This window comes from Euprymna scolopes, chromosome 22 (assembly GCF_053919585.1).
Source record: "Euprymna scolopes isolate OS-2025 chromosome 22, ASM5391958v1, whole genome shotgun sequence".
Lineage (NCBI taxonomy): Eukaryota > Metazoa > Mollusca > Cephalopoda > Sepiida > Sepiolidae > Euprymna > Euprymna scolopes.
In genome coordinates, this window is record NC_136503.1 from 6,190,000 (window position 1) to 6,195,655 (window position 5,656).

The following is a 5,656-nucleotide window of genomic DNA, read 5'->3' on the forward strand; positions in this document are numbered from 1 at the left end:
GCAGAGTGCTATTCCTTTGGGGCACTGGCTTTTCATATCCCACCTGTCTAACCTGATTAGGGAGTTAAACATCGGGTGTGTAAACAAAATAACGTACAAATGGGAAATTTCCACATAAGGTTAAATTAAGTGGAATTGAATTTTCCACTAGAAGTCAAGTGAGAGCTACGTGTTCCTGCAGTTACATTAGGATAAGAAGTTGGTAATATGGTAGATGAGCAAATCAGATTTTTTTATTTTTACACTGAATCTGCATCAGGGTTTTTGGATAGCTATTCCTCTCCTTGTGGGGGGGGGGAGTATTACATGGATATGCATGTATACTCTCAAGAAAAAAAAAACAAATGAATTTCTGCTGTTCTTTTAATGATAACATAAACAACTGATGCTCCTATTTACTAGCCTCCCCACGAGTGCAGAACACAACATCGGTTTTTAATGCGGAGAAATTCCAGATCCCCAAAAAGGGGGCCCTCTGGATAGAAACAAAAATTTAAATTGCCTCAGTCATGAAGGATTTCTTCTCCACTGACAGAGGACAGAAACGGTGAGGTGTAGCATCAACACAGATACTACATTGTGATCTTGAAGGCCAAATATAAAATAAATATAAAAGGTTATTAAAACGAAAAAGACATTTATAATGAAAGAGAAATTAATTACTGCTGCATGTTATTTACCGATTAGATTCAAGCTATCTATGTGATGCGCTCCCCTTCATCAGGATAATCTGCAAGGATCAAAGAAGTGCTCGCCATAGCGCTACACAACATGAAAAAGTTGATTTACTGTGACATACTCTTTCCTCTCCCTCCACTCTAAAAATGTTATTACTGAATTTTTGCAATATTGGAAATTATTTTAAAAATCATATTTGTTTTAAGTTTACGGAGGAGATCGGTTAATTTAATGCAATTGTATTTCATACTTGTGTGTATATAATGAGTGTAATGCGTCTGTGTCATCTATATATTTATAACAATTTAATCTGTAATCATCTAGTGGGTGCGTGTCTATTCATGTCAATATAAAGTTTGTTGTGTGCATTTATAGTTGTATGGCAGAATGAGTAAGTAACATTTAAAACAGTTTCTGGTGTGACAATAACATGAAGGCACTTCTTTAAGGGGATGAATAATGCCTGTGGGGACACCAGTAAAATGGACACATACCTTGTTTCCTTTTCTTCTCTCCAAAAACGTTATCTCTTTTAAGTTCCTTTTCTTCTCTCCAAAAGAAAACGCTAAGATGCAACTTATAGCGTTTTATATGAACCTTTTATTTATTTATTTTTTTTAAATTTTTTTTTTACTCACCTTCACCCCTTCCCCCAAACAAGCCATATTGCCAATTGGACGTAAAGGGCTACTAATTGGGACCATGCCTATAAAAGATTAACAAGATGTTAGTTTACATTACATTTGAACTTCTGCACTTGTCACTGGGATCAAGCAGTGCCGATTCAGGAGAGGCGTGGTTGGAAATTGCACAACCCTTGCTTTATAATTATATGCACAGCTACTCTTAAAGGAGGGTCAATTGTCTCTTGAGACTGAATGCAGGCATTGATTTGAAATAATATTGATAAAAAAATCTTTCATTTTTTTCCCTGTAAAAATAATTGCATGTTTTTTAAATAAAACGAATGTCTTTATTCATTGAAAATTATAAGAATTTACATCTTTTTAAAAAATCAAATATTCTCCTTTCTCACCACAAAAAAAACTAATTGTTAGCTAAATATATTTTTTTCGTGACGTGTTTAGTTTAGTGTGCGTCTCTCGCTGTTTACTGATGAGAAGGAAAGTTTATTGTCGTAGAGAGAAAGAGAAAATGAGAAAAAGTCAATCCAGGCCATGGAGATAGAAAACGTATAAAGTGTATGTACTGTTTGTTAGCTTTTTGCCCCACATAGGAGCAATTGGCGTGAGGCATGCGCGTGCGTGCGCCTACTGCACCAACCACTCACCTCGGAAGCTGGTCCGAAAAAAAAGATGCTGCTTATTGCTCTTGCTTTTATACTTGTTTCCAGTGGTCTTTTGCGCATGTGTGGATTTCCTTTGAAAGGGAAGTGACGTTGTCCATCTGTGCGTATATGTGCGTATGTTAGCGTGTGTGTGTGTATACACGTGAATGTGAGTGTATTTACGCGAACGTTAATATATCTACTTGTGTGTACATGTGCGCGTATGTTTGTGTGTGCGTATGTATATGACAAGTAATATAGCTTGAGATGTAAACACGTGTTTTTATGTGAGACTAGGAAAGGCTCCCACACATTATTATTATTAATTGATCTGAGTGATGGCAGGTCGCTGGATCGATTATTATGATTAGAAAGATAAAAACAATTAAATTGGAAAAATGTGCCTAAATCAAAACGTAGATTCCATGAACAAAGCTTCTTTCTTAGAACTGCATGCCTGTGGAACTCTCTGCCGATTGTCTGTCCCCCCCCCCCGACTTAAACCTAGATGTCTTCAAGTCCAACACAAACAAATTCCTGATTAACCGCCCCCTTAAGTAATGACACTTTATCAAATCTCCAATACTAACTATTTCTACGATACTATCCCATTGATTACTGTACACACAATAACCCTTATCCCCGAGTGGCTTCTGGGCCTTGATAAGTGGTGACCACTATATAAAAAAAAATGTAAGTGACAGCTGGAATAATAAAAAGGCCACAAAGGAATGTTAACTTGGAAAAAAAGATAAACAAAGTTCTGGAGGAATTTTTATGTAAACGAAATAATTAGATTTAGGTTACGTTTGCGTTGGGGTTTTGGACACGTGATGATGACGTGATGAAACGTAGATTTCAGTAGATTTTAGTGAAATCATTTGACTTATTTGTTAGCTGAACGCTGGGGAAAAAGAACGATTCTAGGGGAATTTGGTTTCTCCATATGATGCGGAGAGTGGCGTCTTTCGACACAGTCAATATGTGAAGACGTAATCTCTGAAGATGCCAGCCAGAATCGAGAGAATAAATATTTTATATATATAAATCAGGTATGTGTTGTGTTTGTCTACAACTGTTGAAATGAACTATTTTGTCTACAAATGTTTTGATACGTCCACGTCAATCGTTTCATGTTAGAACTGTTGCATAAATGTAAAATACAAACAATAGACGATCCGCTAGAAGATACACGATATATATATATATATATATATATATATATATATATATATATATATATATATATATATATATATATATATATATATATATATATACAAGCAAACAGTTAATAAAACATGTTAAAAACACTTTGGAAAAGGGTTAAAAACATATTTAATCTGAAAAGGAAACACTTGATATATATATATATATATATATATATATATATATATATATATATATATATATATATATATGCTATTTCCTACCCTCTGATGAGATGGAAAGTATTTCTTCGAAACTTCACAGATTAAGGACTATCTACAAAGTATTTCTTCGAAACTCCGTGGATTAAGGACTATATATATATACTCAAATATAATATAACAGAGATATATATACGCACATATATACGTACACTCGTGAGCGAAGAAAAATGGGCCAAACAAATTTTATACATTTTATTGCACTAAAAGCTATATTGAACAAAAAACAATTGAACAAGGAAACTTAAACGAGACTAATAACACAGAACAAGACATTTACTTTAATAAATGCTTAGTATGGAATCGCATTCCCTTTTGATTTCTTTAAAAGATCAATCCTTTTAGATATGCTCTCAACCAAAGTGGAACACTGTGAAGAGGAGATGCTATTCCATTCGCTTTGCACAGCTTCCCACAGTTTGTCATTATTCAAAAAAGTTCTCCTAGCCAATGTACGAGATATTATGAACCAAATATTTTTCATTAAGTTTAAATCGGGGCTTTGACCTGACCAAAATATCACATCAATTGAATTATCAGAAAACCATTTTCTTGTGACTTTAGCAGTGTGTGCAAGGGCATTATCATGTTGAAAAATAATGTTCTGAGATATTCCCAGATTCTGGATACTCGGTAACAGTCCTGTTTCCAATATTCGAATGTATTCCTTTGCATTGAGTGACTTCTCACATCTAATAAGTTCCCCAACTTCTGCTGCAGTAAAAGTTCCCCATACCATTATCCCTCCATTCCCGTATTTAACTGTCATTCTTATGCAACTTGGCGAAAATCTTTCTCCAGTTCTTCGATTGCACCATTCGGGAATATCAGGAGCATCACTAACAATACAAAATCTTGATTCATCTAACCAGAAAACATTCCTGAACCAGTCTGTATCTTTCTTGCGATAACACGAGAAAAATCTCTTTCTATCATTGATATTCTTCTTAGATAAAAATGGCTTCTTTGCACACCTTTTAGAAGAAAATCCCATTTCTTTCATTCGTCTAGATATTGTATATCTGGAAAGAGAATTTCCAGCCCCCGTTTTAAATTCTTTGATATGGTCAATATAAGTTTTCTTTCAATCCTTCAAAACAGTTAATTTAAGCCTGTGGTGTAGTCGTCCTTCAAAGTGGATGCTCTAGGGCGACCAGATCCAGATTTTCCTTTTACCAAGTGTTTGACTTTGAACCTTTGACCAATTTGCTTCACTACAGAAAGAAATGTTTTCACATTTTCTTTTCTTGAAAAAAAATAAATCTGCTTGGAAATCATTTTCGGCTGCCTTAACCCTGTAATTCGTTTTTTTATATCCTCGCCAAGATTCGGTCTTACCATTTTTAGAATTAATTTTTCCCCTTATTATTATATGATATAATAATAATGATCTGCAAAATAGAAATTTTCAGTTAAAATTAACAAAAATTCACAGAAAAATCGATTTCTTCCTTCTTTCACGCTTGGCCCATTTTTCTTTGCTCATGAGTGTACATGAAAATACAGATAATATATACCCCCCCCCCGCTATCCAACAATTATACCACTGCAAAATCAAATGAGGAATCGATACAATTGGTACCTTTCATTAAGCCAACCAGTATCTTTTACTTTAAGGTAAAAATATGTTAAACCGTATTTAGCGTCAATAAAGATCACTAATTGTACAAATCCCACATACATTTTTGCAGCGACATAATAGACTTTTTTCACGATGTTGAATTTTTAGTTTTTGGCGATATGGAGTTTAGAATGTTAAATTAAATATTTTCCAGTTAGTTTACTCATGAAAAGTCGTCATATTAATTGATTAAAAATATGCAAAGTTAAAACCTTCTCAACCATCGATTACCATGACTAATAATACCCGACTTGAGAATGTCCATCTTTCAAACTCCTCGACTTAACATTCACAGGCAACATGAATTGGACCAAATACATTGAAGATATTGTCATGGCTGCTGCAAAGAAGATGGGCTCCCTCTAACATGCTAGAAAATTACTCACATTAGAGAGTAATTTATATCTTTACAAAGCGACAATTCGCCCATGCATGGAGTATTGTTACCACATCTGGCCTGATGCATCTACCACTAGTCTCTCGCCTATGGAACTTTCTTCTGTTTCCCTGCATTCCAGCTGACTACAATATGGTCGTCTTTAAATCCAACGTGGACAAGTTCTTGATGAGCCGTCCTCTTAAATAATCCAATTTACCAAATTTTCACTAACGATTACTATGATACTGTCTCATTGACTA